The following is a 22,191-nucleotide window of genomic DNA, read 5'->3' as shown; positions in this document are numbered from 1 at the left end:
GTGCTAGCAGTGACCATCTGCAAATGTGTATGCAGATGGATCTGTGTATTTCTGATTAAGAGCTACAAGATAAAAAATGTGTCTTTTAGTTTGAGCACCATTAACCATGCTTTTTGAAAGCACAGGTTAAATGCATCAGCTCTACACTACAGTTGGAATATACTTATCTTCGTATGACTAATACAACAGTACTTTTTATATAAAATATATTTAATACTTTAGGAGAAGTGTATTGCTATTGAGTGTATGGTATTGAGTGTCTCTCTGCTCAGAGAGACACTGTTTCTGATAAAGAGAGAGAGCTGTTTCTAATAAAAAGTTAGAGTGGTTCACTTCAGCCTTCTACTTGTATATGGCCAGTTGACATTTTGGGTCCAAATTTGGAGAAGCAGTTTAAAGCTTTGCTTTTTTGTTTTCAGAAAGCCTGTTCTACACTATTCAAAATAAGGTATTATTCCTAAAAACATGAGTTGGTTATAGAATTTGTGATAGAGAAGTCAACACACCTGAGGGAACCAATGGGAAAGAGAGAGTTTAAGAGTAGTCATGGAAATTACAATGACCAGGGAGGCTCTTGAAGATCAAAAAGCTAATGGACAGTCGCACTCACGGCTCACATTGTAACAAGAAGCTTTCAGCTGGTCATCCTCAGTCTTCCAGAGGTGCAGCTACTGGCCAGTGTAGGTCATATTTAGCAGCCTGCATCTGCAGCATAGGAAGGGTATGCTGTGCGGGAACTGGTGCTCACACATGCACGTACTTTGGTTAGTGTCCCAGCAGGTCATCTTTCTTTCCTCCCTATGTTATAGAAAATTTTTTTTTTTTCCTTCAGTGTTGCGGAAAATATTTTTCAAACTTTTGCAAAGCCTTTTTAGCTTGAGAGGTCTCTGCTGTCTGAAGACTTGAAAAGCTTTAAACTTAAGGTGTCCCACTCTGGGAAATATTTGCACTCAGAGGTTGAGAGCAGACATTATAGGAGAAGTTGGTGAAATGTGTGAAACATCAGAAAACAGCTTCAACATTTTGGGGTTTCCAGTTGTTCTTTTCACCTAAAACCTATGTAATTTTGGAGCTAAGTGAGCACAAACAGATTAACAAAGGAAGGCTGTATTTTGGAGAGGAGTGCATGTTTTTGAGGACTAGGTAGTTTTCAGAGATGCTGTTTTTCAGTCTCTGCTCATTATAAAACAATAGAAGCCCAAGAGGAAGATTTCAAAGCACAAAAATAACTGTCTATGCAGTCAGTCTTCTCCAAGTCTCTGCCATTTTCAGTCATTGTAGATGCAAAGTGTATCCAAATAACCATTTACAAATCATTAGTGATTGTGGTACCCTACTGCAGATTTGCCAAAGGAAAAGGCAGCTGAAATTTGTATTTTAGTAGTAGTTTTTTCCATTTCTGTCTTTTAAATCTATAAAAATGCTTGTAGCAATGTCATATCACTGTGGCTTTTAATTATTCAATACCAAGTATGAAAGCCTGCATTTGGCCATAAGAATGTTAAGTGAATAAAATTTTAATTTTAATACATTTTAAATTAATGATGAAAAAAGAGTGAATAAATGTTCCTTGGCTCTCTGGCCTGCCAATGTCAGCACTTTGTGGCCCTAGTCGTTGTTTATGTGTCCTAAGGAAGCAGGTTAATCTAGGACAGCTGTCTGAATTTGTCTGGGACTTCCCTGGATTTTTTAATCTAGCCCTGGATGTTTACGGGTTCTCCTGAAAGCCCAAATTTTTCAAAACAGATGGGACAGTAGGACTTCTACCACTACAGACATTTGCAGAGAAGTGCCCTCAACTCCTGTGTCTGTCCTGCTCTGTGTCAACTCTTGTATGCTGATGCCTTCCAGCAGGGTGGAAGGGAAAGGGATCGTGAACACTTCTCTTAACTTGAGTGAGAGTGAAAATTTGGGAAATTTAGAATGCATGGATCATTAATAGCTGGAAATTCCTAATTTCCTCACAGAAGAAAGACCTGCTGCTCCTTCCCAGACTGTAGAATTTACGTGGTGGAAATCTGATGCTAGTGAAACCTGGCCATTGGTAGTCTGTGCCTTTTTGCTGTGCGGGACCGACACACTTCCTAGTCACAATCAGAAAAAGATAAATGGAAATTCCCTTTCCAACAAATTTAGCATCTTAATTAATTTAGTGACGTGTAAGATTATGGAGTTAAGAACAAATTGTAACAATGTGGTTGCTATATAGAGTCATTTCATAATGGAATTAAGATTGAGTGGCTTTAACAAATAGCTTTTCATAACATAGTATATTTGGTTCTCTTACACATATATGTTACAGATGTAAGTTATATATGAAAGTCTAACTCTTGGATTCCTGTGTTTGAAGCTCGCTCTTGGTGGATAGCCCCTATAACGCATTTATCCTTAATTTAATGATATTGTCTGTAGTCCTGTTTAACATGATTTCTATTTGGGAATTAATATTTCAGCCTTTGAAGGTAGCGGTTGCTGTACCTGGGAAAGTGTAACTTCTGAACAAAGAAAGAACTGCCCTTGTTAAAACTGGAGAGAAGGTTTCTGAGGTCCTTTGGCTCACCACCAGTGTGCTGTGTGTAGCGCAGATGGTTAAACAGTGTTACAAGGCTAGAGTCTGATAATTCTGTTTTATGATCGTCTATATGTCTACCACCTCTTTGATGTGAAAGTGGTGTAGCAAGTATTCAATAATTTACATACTGTACAGTATAGCCAAATATAAATGATGCATTATTCTTCCATTTAGCCCCATTTGAATTGATTGATTACCAAATCTTCCATTTATCATTTATCAGCGTTGTGATTATTTATAACTTTTGCTGAGTTTACAAAGTAATGCATCAATCAAGAAGCTGAGTTGCACTTCCCTGATTTATAATGGATATTTTAATGATCAGTACCTGATCCTTTTATTGTTTATTTATTTCATTTTGTCAACATTGAGCTTGAAAAGGGAAGCTAGAAGATAGGAAGCTAAAGCTAAAGCTGAGAAAAATGACACCCCCCTTTTTTTTCCCCTTTCTTTGCATTATTGACTTTTACTATTGTAATATTTACTTAAAAGCGTACCACAAAAAGGAAAAACAATGCTGTTAATTTTAGTAATGAGATCAATGGTGCCTGGGAAGCCACTGGGGACATTCAGTTTCTAGTGGAGAGAGGAGCAGAGCATTCTGCCTGGCCGTGAGCGCTGGTGCAGGGGCTGCGAGTCGGGGCACGCCAACTTCCAATGGTCCAGGTGGCACTTGTACCTGGAGACCCGCCAAAGACCCCGAGACCCAGCCTGTGCGCCTCCAGTCCTGATGCCTGGTGATCTGAATCAGTAGTGGAGATGGGCACTGCTGGTGGGCATCCCTGGGACAGACGAGCATGCCACTGCGGGAGGAAGAGACTGGATTGGGGCCAGGTGGTTAGTGCCGCCTGGGCCAAAGCCCTGTGGAGGAAGACAGCAGGGCATCTTTCCATTTTCCTCCTACCTGTGCTGACTTGTAACAGCTGACCATGGCTGAGGTTTCACTTACTCTGAGACGTTGTGATTTTTTTATGGACTACATCTCTTGTGAGCTGTTTTACAATTTGAGTGCATTTCCACTCTTTAAGTAGGGCGAGAGCCAAACATGTTATGCTGGAGACACTGCCCGCTTTCCTTCCCCCAAATCCATGCAAAATCCTTATCTACCCCAATCGTCTCCCTGGCTTTCTCTGCACTTCAGGCTAGGGTTTCTCTCCTCCGTCCCCACCACGCACCTGATCTGATGGCTATTCCACGGGAAGCTCAAGGAAGGAGCCAGGCCTGATAGACTGAGCACTAACATCTTCCCTAGATCAAACCTCTAATCCCAATTCATTCTTTTGAGTGAAGCAAGTGACATCAGTGATGAATTTGAGGCTAGTGAAACAGAGAATATGGGGGTGCTGGCTCCCTAAAAATTTCTTATTTGAGTTGGAATATTGTTAAGATTCGTTGAATAGAGAAAGCACAGAATAGGTCCTTTTTGGCTCTTGATAGCTTTCATGTTTAATCACTATGCAGCCTTTTGTGGTTTGGGCTCATCTAATTGCTTTTTTGTTAAAAATTACACTAATGGTCAGTGGCACAACTGAAGAGTGTGGAGATGTACGTGGTGTATAGCTCGCTGGGCTTTTACCCTATCTGCTATCCTTATTAACATTTGCTCTGCTAAAAAAAAGAAGATTGAACATAAAAAACTGAAGGTCGGCCATACAGTTGTCTCAATAGCAATCTGTGTGACTTTAACCCTGTTGAGGAAAAGTAATTACCCTTTGGCTTCTGATGACCTCAACTAACCTTTGTTGAAGGACCAGAGAAAATAAAGGCTGACCAACAGCCTGCCCTTCCTGCCCTGTGGTTAACCCGCTCTGGGAATGAAGAACACCATCAACAATAGAACGTGAAAATGTTGCCATGGAAATATCATTGGAAGAAGAAACAAAAATCTATTACAATTAATAGTGTTTTATTAGGTGACTCCTATAGAACTGTTTAATCCATGGAAGTTGCTCTATCTTAAGATCTGGGGTCAGAAAATTTCAGGAGGAATAAAAGAGGGAGGGAGAGGGTACCTCTTTAAAAATTCAAGAGCTGTTGACAGAGCTGGGATGGTTTGCATGAGATAAAAGAATCGGTTAGATGTTGCACACTGTAAGTATGGGAAATGATAGCAAAGAATAAATGCAATTACAGTAATTGCAAATGATAACAGCCAGCTATCCAACTGGTTAGAAAGTGTATTGATACACAAATATTTTGGTTTTGTTATATGGCAAATCACAAGGGTCATTTATCTTTTCATATTTTTTTCACGATGCTAAGGCCTTGCCTAGAGAACACCAGGTTATTTGCAGAGGGTGTGCTGCTTTTGTGTGTCTGGCATTTTCAAAATCAGGTCCTATAATGCTTTTGTTTTGTTTTTTTTCTCTCCTTTTACTGTTTATTAAATTTGACACCTTGCGATACATATTACATTTCTGTAAAATTCACGGGTCTACTTCGGTTTGTGTTAGGCTGAATCTATGCTGTTCGTTACCTCCAGTAACTGGTAGTTTCAGCTGGAGCTGACAGTACCGCACATTTTCAGAAGTAGTTTAGTAGTTTCTAACAAATATTGATGGTTCTTTGACCAGACAAAGACAAAAAATTGTGAAGATATAAAAAATCTACATGTTGCTGATTTACAGTGTTCCAGTTTCTAGAGCATGATAAAGCATTTCAATTAAGTAAATTCTGTTACGTTTCCTTATTCATGTGACAAATTACAATACTTTAATTAATGTAGGAAAAAGTTTAAATGTGTCTTTCTATATCTGTGTACCTAAACAATTTTAAATTACCAGATTGCTTTTAAGAGAAATAAGAAATTTTAGCAGGTTTGTTTTAACACGTATTACACAGTTGTGTATGCATGTATTTTCTGGTATTGAAAATGAATTCAAAATACCACATTTGTTACAACACATCTTTTAAGAATGTTGCACAAAGACATACACCAGCTTCCTTTTTTTGGTTTGTTCCCAAAGCACAAATATTTAAAATACTAGGAAGATATCAACTGAAATACTTTCATTGGTGTTACTGATAATCTCACAGTTAGTGTAAATGGGGGAAGTCTGTGCCCTAACTGTATATTTCTTCTAATAACAGCTGAAAGCATGCTAAGGAAATGAGTTGCAGTAAACATCATATTAAAATATTTTCCTTCTTTTAAAATGGTGAATAAGCTTTTTTTTCTCCAGTATTTTTATGTGTCAGCTTCTATTAATACAGCTGTGGATTTTCACCATGAGAGTACTCTTCAAATATATTTTCAAATGGTAATTTGAAAAGAGAACATAGTATGCTGGATAGAAGCAAACATTTATTTGTGCATGAAAAAGACTTCCACGTGAAACATTTAAGTAATTTTCTGTATTGCAAATATGATAATATTCTTAATCTTTTCCTAATTGTAACAATATTATTCCATTTTTAAAGTTTGTTTGACATTTGAAATTTTTGAGCACAGAGTGCACGATATCTGGATGCCGAATTACAGTAGTGCCTTTTGTTTATAAAATGTAAACTTCTCTGTTGCTTTAAAATGAACTGTCTGCTGCTATATTCGTTTACAGCTGTCTGAACACTTAAAATGGCTTTGGTCAGATTTCTTTAACTACAGAAGCTTCTATTTCAAGTTATCAAAACAGTGTAGGTCCAGGATCAAGGCAATGTGCTTTCATTAATTTTCAACAATAATTTCCATGTCACTGGCTTCAAATCATTGTTTGCTCGTATAACTCACCTGGTCGTGGTGCTGTGGAGAACTATTACCTGTTTCGTTGACTGTTTCACTTTTTCCCTTGGGCTGGTGCCAAGATTTTCATGTTATTCCCTCTCCATTTCCAAATGCTCTAGGTCCATGGCATTCTGGCTGAAGCTCAGAACAAAAGTCAAGAAAGTCCATCATCATCCATGGAGTTTCTGTTGCTGTGTTTATTGAAGAGAGAGAGAAAGGAGGAGGAGGAGGAGAATTACAATGTGTTGTTCAAAGGTAAGCATATTGATAACCTGCTCTGTTCTCAGTACTTTGAGGAGTTTGAGAAATCCCTTTAAATTATGCACATCATATTATTTCTACGTTAGAAGTCGTTGTTAAGATGTCTTCACTTGTGGATTGTGTTCTCTCATGCTTTAGTTGGTACATAGGCTACATCTTTTTCTATTTTAGCCTAACATAATTCTAAGGCCTTAGAAATGCTTTAATTTATCAAGATTTTAATTTGTGGGATTAATAAAGATAGAGGACTGAGGGATCTAGGAACTGTTGTTGAGTGTTTGCCACAAGAAGAATTTTCTGACTGAATTAGTAATGAGCTGTATATACTTATTCTGCTTTATAACATGTTTCATACTCTTTCATTCTCTGAAATATACTGTTGTCTGCCATTGTCAACTGAATGGGAAATTAAATACAAACTCGATAGGGTATTATTTTACTGCATCACTGTTATTTTGATATGTCCATACACGTGTATGTTATGTTATGTTAACCATAGTATAACTTATATAAAAGAACTAGGTAGGTAATATCAAAGCAAAATAGTCAGAAATATTTTTAATTCAAATGCAAAGTCTGGTTACATGCAATCACATTCTTTAGAAAACAAAAAACTATTCATAATTAAATTAAATTTTGTTCGTATGTTCATTGATATTTTCACCATAAAACATACAAATGTAGTTTGGTAGCTAATGATTAATCTCGCTAGCATATTATCATACATATGTTGTGGAAAGTGGAATTATTTCTGTGTTATTCTGACCTGATAAATTCACAGACATCTATAAAACGCAAGGCTTTTAAACATACCACAATTCTTAAAGCTTTAATTGATCTAACATTGCATAACTGGTGTATTTAACTAGTGGCCTCCTATTGTTCTATAGCATTATCTAAAAATACTATGCCTTTCAAGAGAAAGACTGACAATACCAAGGTTTAAATGTTGTATAAATGTTATAGGGAGAAAAGAGAATTGATTCAGTCATTGGTGGTAATTGCGGCAGAAATATTAATTGTAAGAAGATTACTTCATGGCAAACTACAATATTGAAAGTACTGAACGAACATCTGATTCTCAAAAATGTAAATACAGTCTGAATATCCAAGGCATTGCAAAAATGTTTACGGATTATTTTAGCAATTTGCACAAACTACAGAGGAGGTATTTTTAATAAAATAGTATGACATTTCTGCAGCAAATTACTGTCACTTTAAAGTAATCTACTAGATATTTATTAATAGTACAGCAATAAAGCATTGAATATAGTTTGGATAAGTGTTTATTGGTAGCCTACGTCACACAAACAGATAAGTAAATTTTATCTTGATGGTTTTGTTTTTAAATCAACAGCAGTATTAGATATCCTAAAAGTTACCACAGTCATTAAATACCTTATAGTGCTGTATCCCTGGTAATCCAATTTACAAAACTATATTCTCAGCAGAAACTCCTGGGGTATACAGTAGTTCTCTTCAGTAAGCCCTTCCTGCTTTTTCTTGTCATGAAGCAGTGATGGTACATTTTTATCCTGTTGATAATTTGACTCTCTTTAAACTATTTCTTGTTGACCCACTGGATTGGTCTTTATTAGGGTGGAGGTAGCTGGAAGACTGAAGGACTGCAGACCATATATCATTCTTCCTCTTTTACTGTACCTTAATATTCAACATAGCATCATTATTCTGAGGCAAAAAGAGAAAAGCTGGTCCATCATATATTCCACACATTGCTAGTCTTTCCTCTAGGTCCTGCAGTGCTAGAGAGGGGGATTATTGCTGCAGAAAAAAAAAATCTGGCCATAGTGTAGGAATAATCACTGCAGTCCAGCTCACCCCCACACCTCTCTTTCTCTCTCTCTCTCCTTCTCTCTCTCTCCCTCTGTTTGAGGCCCCAGCTGATTCAGTCTGCATCCATCCATACATAAATCATTGCCCTTATTCTATTGGTTACATGGTACATGGCAAGTATTGATTTTTTCCGTTGCCTCATTGCTGGAGAACCCATGGTTTTTGTGAGACTGAAAATGCAAAATTTTTTGCTGGAGATCTTGTCAAGGTACAAAAATGACAAGCGAGGAGGGTGCTATTTTAAGGTTTGTGTGACTTAAAAATCTTCACCTTCTCTGTTCTACTCTACATTTGCCTGTGTCCCAAAAAGTCGTGGCTTGTTTAATCACTACTGCTTTAGGTAGGCTTACTGGCTAAGCAGCCGGAGAATAAGCAGCCGGAAGCAGGGCCTGGCCGTTCTGAGGAAGGCATTGCTTAATTATTAAAAGTTTAATTATCTTCTGAAACATTAACAGAAAGATAAAGGGTAATATGAAAATAATGCCATTTTAAGGGAAGAAACAAATCCTAGGCACAAGATGATAATATGCTGTAGACAAATGGACATTTGTTTCCTTTCTGCATAACACAGAGGTATAATATTGTGCTTAATTCTTGAGGTAGGTCTTCGTAGCATTTTGAAACATATTTGCTAACCCTTTATCAGTATGATTGCTGTATCGAGTTAATTTTTCTCAACATTCAAAGCTGCCTGAAAATGTCTCACAAAAGGTGGCACCTTGTTTCCTCAAAAAAGTGTTTTTGAGGAAAAGGAAGACTGGGTTATGAGACAGATTATGAGATGTTCTCCTTCAGTAATAGAGAATTCCCTGGTATAAGACTCTGTCTTACTAAAAGCCTGATCCAAAACGTACTGGACTCAACAGGAGTCTTTTCATTGACTCTGTAGGTGCTGGATCAGCTTCAGATTACACAGAAGCCAGTATTTTCCTTTTTTTGGATACCGCCACTTTCCCCCACTTTGAAGAAGAGGTGAAATGGGCTAGGATGGGTGGTTTATAGATGGGTGTAGAATATTATTATATTTAGTCTGATCACATCTTTTAACACTTTTAAATGAGGTGTATGCAAATGCGTGTATATTTTCTTTAATGCAACATCTGACCTGTGCCTACCCCATGTCATTCCCAATTACTGTATTTTGCTTCTGTGCTTTTTTGCATTTGAAAGCCACTGCCCATTCTTCTTTTTACCTACACTACCTTTAGACTGCAGTCTTTCACCAAATGTTGAGTGGACTCCATTTAAGTCATTTTACCTGACCTCTGCCAATTGCACATCCAAAGCAGGTGATATTTTCTATCTGCTGTTTGCGTGCAAATCAAATACCTTAAACAGTAATACAGCTTTAGAGCTTTTGTGTTTCTGGGGCTGTAGAAATTGAGCATAAAGCTGAACTTATCAATAAGAAATCCCAGCCAGACACCTTCACTTGCTACATGGCACACACAGGAGCTGAAAACGTAGCGTGCCGCTGGCCCTCTAGTTGAGAACCAGGGCTGGACCGTTCAACCAGCCCTTCCCTGAGCTGGCTCCACTCCTGCACTGACCAAAACCTTGGGTCATGCTGGAGTGAGCCACCTCCCCCATGTTTGACGGGGGCAATTGCTTCCTTACTAATGCACTTATTTTCTCCAAATGTGTGTTGCAAGTGTTTTGAATATGTAACTTAAAAAAAGTAAGACTGGCAGAAACATGAATTTTGGATTCAAAGTTAATTCATATCATTTTTTTTTAGGAAAAAGGGCAGGACATTGCCATCATCAAATGAGCTTCTTGCTTCACCAGAAATGTAGTGTCACTGAAAAATGTGCCTTTTGTCTCACTGTAAACCATATTTTTTCTGTTGTTTCTGTATACGTACAGGCCAGATCTTCATTATATTCAATAGTAATTTTTGTAGTAATTGAAATGGGAACACTTCTTTTGTAATCTTTGTGACAGTGACTGTGTACAAAAGGGTTTGTTACATGTCTGTGTATTACTCATTCAAACCAATTCGCAGGTTTAAGTTCACTCCTTTAACCTTTATTAGTAAAAAAGAAGGGTTATTTGGCTAGCTGAGGTATCCTTTATCAGCATAGTACCAGTGGTTCAGTGGTCATAACACAAAGAAAAGACACTGAAGAAATACTAGTCTAAATTTGAACATTACCAAGTGTGTTTCATCAGTTTCTTATAGAGTATCAGGACAGAAAAAGCTTTCAGAATTTGTCCCCATTTCCCAAGCTTTTAGGACTCATCTTCTCTAGGGGCATGGTTCCCTTATATATGTTTCCTTGGAGCCACCTAGCTTGAAGTTCGGGCATTCACAAGGCAATTGGCTTATCTATGTTAAACTAGTCTTGCTGTAGTCTGTCCTCTTCCAGCAAAGTGTCTTTGCATCACAGCTCAGGGTGTTTCGGTTGAAAGCTTGGCAGACACGGCACACACACAGAAATACTTTATGTACATGCTCCTCACCATCACCATTCTTTGCGGTTTTCTTTTCCTTTGAGATGCTGCGTTGTGTTTTCCGTCAGTCTTTTGTGTATAAGGATGGATGCTCTGCTCAGTGTAACCAGCACACGTGCATCGCACTCGCCAGTCCCCGCAGTACCGACTCAGGTACCGGCTGAGGTGGGTTTTTAGTATGGTGTGAGGAATTCACTTGTTACTGGTCAAAGGAATAAGGCAAATCTGAACGTGCTAAACTCACTGACAGTGAGGCAAGAATTGGTCTTATTCACTGGGGTTTTGTAGCAGAACTGGCTGCACAAATCATTCCTGAAAGTTCCTCTGCATGATGCCAGATTGGTAGCTCTTGAAAGCTTAATGATGCCATATCATAGGTGATTGTGTGAGGGTCTGGACAAGGCAACACCTTAGATTTCTTCCCCTTGAAAGGAACATCAGTCACTCGAGAGCCCTGTAACAGTCCTTCCAGTGTGTCTGGGAAGTCGTCCCAACATTGCTGGTTGTTTCCAGAAAGAAAGTGGAATATAGACAGCATGATCCCAGAGCATGGACCAACACGTCATCCTCCTCCAGGTATTATGGGAGAGGCCATGCCCAATGCTCTGCCAGAAGGTGGGAAGATAAAAGAAGTGTGATGGGATTTTCTTCATGCTGGTCAGAGACCCCTAGAAAGAGGAGTCAGCTACTCCCTGGGCTACTGTCACTGCCTTTGGTGGCCACTTATGCTTGCTGATAGAGACATGTAGGTGGATGCACTAATTTTGTGGACAGCTACACCATGCTCCTAACCCAAAGTCCATGCTGAACCTTTGCTGTGCACCCAGCAGCCAAACCCTAATCATAACCCTTTTCTGTCCTGCTTTGCAATGGCAAGATGGGGTGAATGCAGCCAATTCAGCCAACTTCTTTTTGCATATCTCTTTTGGAGGAAAGTGATGTTGATTTATTAATTTCCTTGAAGATGGACATGAGGAGTAATAAATAACACTGACAAGAGGTAGAAAGGATTTTTCCTGTAGCAACCAACAATAATATCTTTGTTGAAAATACAAATGAAAAGAACAGAAAATTGCAAAGCGTGTTTGTGTAAGATAGAGCTGAAGCAGTCAGGGACATTAACCGTTCCCTGAGCAGAGAGGGCAGAGCAGCTGCCCTTTTCCCCGTGACGGAAAGCCATCAGCCCACCCCAGGAGCCAGCCCACACTGCTCCGCACGGGGTCACACACAAATACCGCATCCGGAGTTAGGACGAGCTGCTGACAGCCGGCGCCAAGCTAACCCGGTCTCTCTCTCACCCATCGCCAGTGACTTGCCATCCCCACTGTGCACAGCTGTATCTCTGCTAATGAAACATCAGAAAATTATGACTCTGTTGGGCAAGAGCAGACTTTCATCCTCAAAGGCCTTCATAAATAAGGTTGTGATGTAGAAAAATAAGGCTTGCTGGTATCTCCATTTCATAGGTGAAGAAATAAAGGAACATCAAGAGCTGGCATTGAAGCTGAGATCATGTTCGAGAGTTCCTGCTTGTGACACGCATGTGGGAAAAATTGCTAAAGAACCGTGCGTACATGTGGAAGTTTGACCCCTATAGTGCTGCCAAGGGTGGCGAGGTCTTCGGTGGTTTGCTTAGCAAGCATTAGTCACAAAAGCACCTGGCTCAGCTCAAACCTGAATGTTGCATTTTCTTAAAAATAAAAAAAAACCAACCAAACCAAAAAAAGGAAGTAAATAGGAACACAAAGTCCTTTTTGCAAGAGGGCCTGCTTCTTTTTCTGTTTTCCTCAGCCTGTTATTATGTAAATCACTCTCTTATACCCAGCAAATTAACTACACCCGCTGCAACATGCTGTAGGAAGTCCGTTGTAGATGTATCCATTTAAATAGGAGCGGCATATAGTGCCACTTCATTTAAACTATGCTGAATGCTGCATAAGATCCTAGAAAAGTTATTCAGCAATAATTTTAAATCCCATCCCTGGGAAGAACAAAAAAAAAAAAAGAGCTTTGGACTATACAGTTGAAGCCTGTAGTTGCAATAAAATCCAGGAAAAGGTTATTTTACCTGAATTTATCGCTTAGCAACCGAGAATCTACCTCCTGAGATTGCAGTTCGTGGGTTACCAAGTAACTGGCTGTGACAATTACCAAACAGCTGTCCCAGGAATCTACATAGCCTTTAACCTCCGTCAGCTGAAAGATGGGCTGATGACAGCTAACAAACAATAGAAACACACCCTAATATTTTATTTAAGAGCTGAGGGAAGCCACAGCTGTATGGATCATTCAGCCAGCTGGATTTAACTGCTTCAAACTGCGTGTCCTGTCTTCAAGAAACTGCTCTATAGCCATGCTGTGTGCTTAAAGATGCATTTGGGTCTTTATCCTCCAAACTTCGTGTCAAATAATTGAATCCAAACTATCGGGATAGGTTTTGCTATTGTGCGGAATGGTAAGCAGCTAATTATCAAGTGGGATTTTTATTTATGCAGCGAGTGATTTACAAAATTTTCCCATTAATTAATTGTGTTCATCTTGGGTTTTTCTGAATGTAGCTGTTCCACTGATTATCAGTGAGGGGGAGAATATTAAATATCAAAGTAATAAAGGAGTAATTTAGAATGAGAGAAAAAGCATAATTAAGACTGGTAAGATAAAATTAAGGAAAAAACAATACTGAGCTTGGATATTGAGAAGACCTTCTTAATAACGAGGTGCATTATGTCTGGGGGTGGTTTCTTGAAGGAAACAAGGGAAACTACCATCAGCAATGTGTGAAAGTAAGCTGGAAACAGAAAAAAACACTGGAAGTGTTAGATATACTAATGCAGGTGTCAGCTCTGAGCAGTGGCAATTGTGCTTTTTTTTTTTTCTCCCCTGCCATTTTCACTTTCTGTGATTTTATAATGTTACAAATAGCAGTCAGCAAACTTGCAGCAAATTGCAAATGCAACATTTTTTGCTGGTGTTTTAGATGCCCTGAGCCTGGAGAGATTTATGGACATGCCTTCTTCTACAAGTTCTGAGTGGCTCCTTTTAGTTTAAAATAGAAACAGGAAAAAGGTTTTTGGAAGTTAAGGGCCCCGTTCACATTTACAAATCCCAGGCATGCAAGCTGTGGCTGAAATGGCAGCAAGCTCAGTTTGTCCCTGCAGGCTCGGTGCAGGTATCCGGGGCAGAGCGTTTGGACATCAGCTGTGTCTTGCTACTGCTAGTCTTCCTTTAGCGTATTCTAGTTGAGATATTATAAACTGCCCTGCTACACTCTCTTTTTTTTTTTCTTCCCCCCGCCCCCCCTCGTTTTTTTCTTTCTTTACTTTTTCCCCTGGCATGTTTCATACGCCACAATAGTAAGAACTGGCTCAGAAAATTCTTCACCAGATTTCCACTGGCAACAAGTTCACAAAGGAAATTTTCCCCTGGCCATTTGTGGCCAGAAGCCTCCTCCTTGGCACTGGAGGATTCTTTAACTGGCTGGTCAAATTAGCCTAGATTTAATTTGGCTACCTCTGGATTTTTTACATCATTTTTAAAGCAAAATTGATAACATTTACCCTTTCACTGCACACAACTGTAATAACTTTTCAGATACTCAGGCTATAGAGGGATGTTTGGTTCCTGAAATAGGTTAAAAAAAAAAACATAGCCGCATCAGCATCATTTCTACTGATAAAGGGACATCTCTCATGGCATGAGAGTGTTCCGCTGCACTTACAGACAGCTTTCAGATTGAGTCCATGCTGTCCTGCAAGAAGGAGGTGTTGAGGACTGCGACACACCTGCAGGTACCAGTACACACCTGCTTCTGTTGAGCAGAAGTGTGCAATGAGCTGTCAGCAATAACACCTTTTCCCTCAGAACTTAAATTACACCTTTTTACTATCAGTTGATTCAAAGTGAGTGATGATGAACATGTGAATGCTTAGAAAATGAGCAAAGACCTTGGAAATATTTATTAAAAAAACCCTGAAGCATAATCTCTTGATGATATTAATGACTTGTCATTGCCATCATTACAATGTCTTTACATATCTGCTGTGGACATTTGGCCAGGCTTGTAAACTCTGTTAACTGAGATGTCTGAGGGAAGCGGCACCGTGGTCGTAAGCAAGTCGGTGCATTTTTGGGGAGAGCAGAACGGGTCTCAAACTTGTCACTGCCCGGAGGGTGGTTCCTTTGCTGCTTTCATGTATCCCTTGAGCTAAGTACCAAAGGTGCTTTCACTCCTAAGCGGATTATTGGCTTATTTGGGTATCAAGGGCAGGGTAGGAGATCACAGCAACTGTCTTGCTTGCACCCTGTTCTGCTCATCATTTGTCTCCATGGTGGAATTTGATACAGGAGGGCTTTGCTGGGACATTCTCTTGAAACATCTGTCTCTTGATGACAGATCACAGTTGTCCTGTTTTCTGGCTGGTAGTTGGTTGGTTACGTTGACAGATGTTGCAATGATTCTTTTGGCAATATTCTGTTGTGCTGACTGTTCAAACAGGAAATTCATCTTTTAGTATTTGCACATGTTAAATGTTTGTTTTAGTAGGAATCGGCTCTGACAGCAGGCTGGTCAAACAGTGTATTTTTTGGAGCAGCAAACTCTGGAATTCTCAAAGTCCTCATCGTCCCGTAGGTCTGCTGGTGCTCGGCTTGGAGCCCTGCTCCCTGAAATACCACAGGACTGACTTTTGAGGAGAGGAGACGTGAGCTTTTGAGCTCCAGGTTGCTGCTGTTTCAACTCTTTTGGTGATGGGTGCCTGTGTGTGCTTGATGGCACTCGGTTCAAATCATACCATGGTACGGCACTTTGGGAGACTTCGTAAGGTTTGTGGTATGACAGAGTCTGTGCTGTCATTGTTCTCCCTTTAGTTTCTGAAGATTTGGTTTACTGAGCTGGCCTCTTTTCTAATGTTAACACAAGTGAACAGGAAGGTGGTTGTGGCTTGTGCTATACAGTAGAAAGTGAGGACATGCTCAGGAAATACGGCAAGAAGTGCTTTCCTCCTCGCAAGGACTAGCTGGAGAACTTCATCTGAGGAATTTAAATCTCCAACTAAATCTCTATTTGGTGATAATCCCATTTCAGATGACTGCTTTTTGACCTTGGTAGGCAGCTTCTTTGAAGGACAGTCTGCAAATGCTGGTGTGATTTAATGTGATATATTTTAACTTGTTTCCTCAAGGTTCATCAAACAAAATTGTGTGGACTATTTATTTGAGAGCTGAAAGTGGCTGGTTCGTTGTATGCAGCAGCATTAGGGATACCCTGGCTAAGACCTGTTGTTCTGTCTGTCAGAAGTAGTTTGTAAGATGTCAGAAGTTACAACATTTTCAGCACAGACAGCTTGCTTAAATAAGTAAAGACAAGCACATTATGAGAAGTAGCCACATGCAGACTTCTGGTGCATACGGTGGAGGAAAGGTTTAATCTGGTCAAGACCTCTCCAGACCCCTTCACCGTCACTTAGTAGGTGAGAAACAAGTGGCTGAAAGTCGCATGTGAAAGCTGCTTTGTGTCTTGCCAGACTTTTGGAAATACTTCAGAGCTACAGCTATTTTGAGTAATGGAGCTTGGAAGTGGAAAAAGGCTTTGTGGCAAGCCTAGCATATGCATTTCTGAGAAACACATTCGGTTCCTATATGGTTATTTTTGTGTAATTTGACAGGAAAAAACTAATGGTGAGGAGAACATGCTCAGGTGAGTCCGATTACAACACATGTGTATTTGCAATGTCTGCATTTGCACACAAAAGTTATACAATTGCATGAATAACTGTGTGCTTGTATAACAAAAATGTTTACTGATTTCTGCTTACAACAGTTTAGGTACAAAATACATGCTACTCATGAATTTATAAGAAAACCAGAGAATTTAGCTAGTGAGTCTTTGAAAATGTTACACCTGCAAGAAGGTAGAAGAATCCTTGAGAATCCAGTAGTGATTAGGAAATACAGTGAAATATATCCTTCAAAAACTGACATTTATGTATTCTGACATTTGGAGTGATGTTGTCAGTTTGGAACTTGCATTGATTGTTCACCAATTAGTTGAATTTTGAACATACGTGGGTTTTGAAGCTTTAGCATCTTGCATGTTTTTACAATTTTACTGATCACCAGGATTTTAGATGCTATCTTGATTTATTATTTTTCTTCTCAAATGCACTCATCCTAATCTCTCAGTAACAACACTGGTTCTGGAAGGGGCACACTCTTTCCAAAAGAAACTCAGAGGTGTTTTCATATATGTTGGGTGAAAGTGCATTGCAGGAAAAGGCACTGTCTTTTAACAAAGTTTAGTTTTAAGCACAAAATAATCAGGATTTGGATGTTATTAAAGTAACATTTTTGTGAAAAGGAACTGGATTTATAAAAATGAACCAACTCTTCAGCCAGACCCATTATGAATTGCAAAAGCAGCTGGGAGATTTGGCCAGAAAATCAAGGTTGGGGTTTTTTTCCTTCGTCAGAGTTTGTAAGATATTTGGAGGGACATAACATTTATTTCTTATTTCTCTGAGTTTCAGTCCAGGCCTTGGAAAAACCCATCTGACAGTGAGTTTGTTTGTATATTTTACATTTTTTCCCTAAGTATGCTAGGCTCATTAGCAAACCTTGGAAAAGGCATGCTTTGTTAAAGTTAATATGGAAAACAAGATACTAAGGGCTCAAATCTGTCTCCAGAATATAAATATGCATAGCTTCCTTTGGACCAGATTTTGACCGCAGTTATACTGGAACCCTTGTTTCAGGGAGAGTTACAAATGTGCGTTTGCTAGGAAATGCTGCTCCTTCAACAAATTTCCTAACAGTGGTCGCTAAGTTTACGCCTACAGGATATGCACATCTACATACAGAATGACTGCAGTGCATCCAAAATAGCTGCGTAGCACCGTATGGCATGAATAGGACATCACTTATTGCTGGGTGGGAGATACTTGCCCAGCAGATACAGTGCAGGAGGCGTGCGGACATCAAGGCTGTCCCGAATCCTCTTCTGTGCCAGGAGAAGGCCCGTGCTCCATTTCCTTTCTGACCCGCAGCGCTGGCCAGCAGCGAGCAGGCACAGGGAGTGAATAGTCTACCGCTGGCTATGGGCTCATTCCTCCCTGGAAAAGTTTCCTGTTCCTGTGGATCAAGGGAAAACAAATAATTTTTCCTTGCTTTACATGGAGCAGTTCGTTTGGTTGTGGTTTCGCCTCTAGCAGCATAGAGTACTCTACTGCTACACATAACAAAGACGTGGCAACGACAGCTTAACACTGACCGGGCTGTTTTACTTCATCCAATAACCAGTATGTGACACTGTATAAATACTATAGGATCCCCTCTGGCGTGGGGACCAAAGAAGACACTGCTCAGAATTATGCTTCAAAGACTTGAATGAGTAATAAAATTATGTCTGTGACATTGGATGAAGCAGTCATCTTTAGCTGAGCATCTTCATTTTTATGATAATTTTTTAATTAAAAGATTGGATTTGAGAAGTTTTTATGTATTAAACATCTGTCTAAGCACCGCTTAACCAGTTGGCACAAGGTGGATGTATCCTCATTAGTCAGAATTTATACCTCCCTATTAAGCCAAAGTCATTCCTATTTGCTATCATTATACTAAGCTGGGTCCTTTGGTGATCTCCTAATTCCAAAAGTACAATGGCCAAATAAGCCTTGATTAAGGCGGTCACTGTTTTTAAGCCAAGCATATGGTAACGCTAGAGAATGTAAAGAGAGCAGAGCTGCAACGATACTGGAGAACTTGGGATATCTTGAATTGCTGCTTGAGAAAAATACAGTTTCTTGAGGCAGGGCGTAAATTTTTTCATCTGAAACGTGCTCTGGAGCTCAAGTCTCCCCAGACTATGACATTTACTTGTTCTTGAGCTAACAGCCAGAAGAGTACTTACATGAATCTGAGCATGACACCAGGTGACACCTGTTTTGATTGCTGAAATATTTAAGGCTGCTGTGGTACCATGTGGCAAACTCTGTAAAATAATTTTGATTATACGCTGTTCTGGCTGTAAGTAGTATTTATTATATTCTATCTGTGGTAGCAGAAACATTTTCATTTTTACAGAATTTTATTTTTGTCAAGTTCATCAGCTTTATCCATTACTCTTTATCTGAAATCACCTTTTGTAGCATCATTTAGTTGCACTGCAGATAGCAATATTCTCTTTCTGATATTAAAGAAGAGCTAGATGAATGCTAAAAACTCTCAGGTAATCTGCTTTTGTGCGTGTCCGTAGCAATTTTAAAAGGTGGAATGGTGTCTTTTTTTATTCTTCATTATCTCTGTTTTGTGCACCAAAATTACATTTAGTTCAGTATAGCTACGTATCAACTTTTTAACCTTCATGAGCATATGCGTTTTATTATAGTTTTCACTTACAAGATTAAATGTTACGTCTTGCATATTGCAGTAGTGCAGCGGTGTGCCATTTTAGCATTTGGTGGTATTTGCTAGAAGAGCAATCCTTTTCCTACTGGAGGAGGCTGGTAGGAGAAAACTATTTTCCTGTATGCACAGACTTGCTGAGCAGCTCTGAAGTTGCAGGTGAGTAGCTCTTTTAACGGAGCGTTTTAACAAACTAGTAGGAGGACTCCCTGGAGCTCTGGGACCAGCAGAATTTGCCTTCCACTTTCCTCTCATGTCCACTTTGGCTGGAGCTAAAGCAAAGCGGACTGTTTTAAGAGTAGAAGGAGCATATATTAAGTGTGCAGACAGTAGAAGGAATGGTCTGCCTAAGTATCTGCTCAAATATTTTGGGAACCTTCTGTGTATTTGATTAAACCTTCCAGTAGTCAGCAAAGCTCGTCATGAATGCACGTGCAGCAAATCATTCATTACTTCTGGGCTTCACAGTCTTAGAGAACAGTCTGCCTCACTGCATTCGTACGCAGTACTGCATCTGAACTTGGATAACTGAAACCCAACATTTCTGGAATAAGCAAATTTCTGAGTTAACTGTCAGCTCTGTCTTCAGCTATCTGTCTGTGACTTACACTGTTCCTAGCCTTCTCTGAGGCACTAGTGTCTTTATTTTTATAATATCTGTATCGGATAATGAAGTGTCATTCTTCCTATTTTTAAATTGGGGAATTGGGATTCAGGGAAATTGCACAACTTTCCAAAGAGGAAGAGGTGTTTATTTCCCAGTCCATATCTTCAGTCACAGACCAGTCGTCTTCCTCATTTCATTTGCTCCAAGAAGGCTTTAAAACTCTTTTTATATTAGGAAATATACTTTCTTGGGCTTACTAGAGGCTAAACTATTTTATTCTAACCTGGTATTTGCCTGAAGATGTTTTGTTGTTTTCTTGAAAATTTTAGCCAAAGAGTCAGATAGGGTAGAAGGGTGGACTGGAAACTCTTGTTAAAAATCAATCATTACAGTTGTTGCTGTTCCTTCTACAGAAGTTCTGAAAAGATCTCTCCCATAATTACCTCATAACTAATTTGTCTCATTCCTTTGCAGAAATTAGTACACAGTAATTATTTCTTAAATGCTCTGATTGCTTCTCTAATCCGTGTTTAATGGATATGTCGTGGTGAAAGATTATCAGCGGACATGAAAGGCAGTATTGTCCGTACGCAAGCGTAATTTGGTTGGTATCTGGGCGATGGCAGTGCTCTGCAACGACAGAGTGTGGGAGAGGGAGCTATATGGTGGCACCAAAGACCAGAATAAGGGCAGAGGACCGACGGCCGAAGAATTAAACCCGGTGTGTTATGTGGCAGTGAGCATGCTGAGGTGAGGCACTGAAGGCAGTTGTACTCCAGGTGCTGCCTCCAGAAGCAGAGGTAGCAGATGTGCATTGGCCTGTGTAGGGTGTCCTACTGCAGAGACCTTGGAGGATGAGTGAATCCCATAGCACTGGCTATACGCTGAGCGAGACCAGCTCAAGTGAACATCAGCGGCGTGTAACCAGCCCTCTTGCATCAGGACCGCTCCGGAGGATGGCACTGAGATCCCCCGTTCATTTCTCATGTCATTGGGGTCCACTGAAGAGACCTCTCCTGGAAACCTTCAGGTGAATTTCCTGACTCTGCTCATTAATGATATACTAGTTTTATTTTCTTCTTTGTCTGGTATCACTAATCAAGAAGTAATTGAATTAGCTGAAAAGAAGGATAAGATAAATTACTAAGAAGAATTAACTGTGCACACTGAGGTCAGAAGGCTCCTAGAAAATTCAAGGTGAGAATTGGCTGGACTATAAATGAGATTTAGCAGGAAGATACCAAGTTCTCTGGAGAATTGAGATGCAGAAATACATATTACAAACAGCCGTGAAAATCTAGAGGTATCTGAAAGTCTTTGGGCAATTCCTTTCTGTTTTAAAATGAGAGAGCAAAGGATTGCGCTTACATTCTTTCCAACTGCTGTATTTGATGAAGGGAATTTCCCTGAAATTTAACTTTTCATCCTTGTGTGAATAGGCTTTGCCAGAAAGATATTTTTCCTTTTGTATTAATATTAAGGTAGTAAATTGTCTGTCCCTGTGTTCACTTGCTAGCCTTCCTTTTTTTCTTCCCCTGGTTGCTCTGTAATTTAAGTTCATCTTTCATGAAAACCATATGTTGGATTAAAGGCAGGGTATTATTTTCATGCATCGCAATATACTCTATTACCTCCTCCATTATAGTGCCATGTAAAAGTAATTATTATTCCATGTGTCACTGTGAACACATTTAAGATTCTTTAGGTCTTCTCTAGCAAGAGTTGATTCCTGATTCACCGGTCTCATTCTTTTTTTATGTCAGAATTAGCTGAGTATAAACATCTTATTTTTATAAAAGACTTTTAAAAATATGAAAAATGCATATTAAAAATAATTAGAAAATGAATTAGATTACAATTCAGAAAAATACTAAGCTAATAACAGTAACTTATTTTATACATTAAAAAAACCCTAAATAAATGTAATTAAGTAGCAATATAAAGAAAAGAAATTCCAGTCTTAAACACTAATGCCTTAAAACAGACAAAAGAAGCAGTTTATACAATTGCATTTGCTTTGACAATTGTATTTGCTCTTTTGAACAAAGGTTGAAACTAGGTGGCTTTTAAGAGTTTATGAATTTATGTTTTTGCAGCAAGTTTAAACTGATTATACTAACTCCATAGAAAGAGGCTTCATTCGATAAGTTTACTTTGTTGTTAGTATTCTCTTCCCACCCAAACTCAGCTGTAGCTGTATTAAATAAAAATACAGAAAATAGTATAGTAACCTCACCATCTGCTGTACAGCTTTGGTTTTTGTTCTGGAGTTCGAGTTGAAATACATTACTTGAAATCGTGGGTTAAGTCACTGAAATTAGATGG

This window comes from Calonectris borealis, chromosome 3 (genome assembly GCF_964195595.1).
Source record: "Calonectris borealis chromosome 3, bCalBor7.hap1.2, whole genome shotgun sequence".
NCBI lineage: Eukaryota > Metazoa > Chordata > Aves > Procellariiformes > Procellariidae > Calonectris > Calonectris borealis.
Note: the sequence above shows the minus strand (reverse complement) of the source record.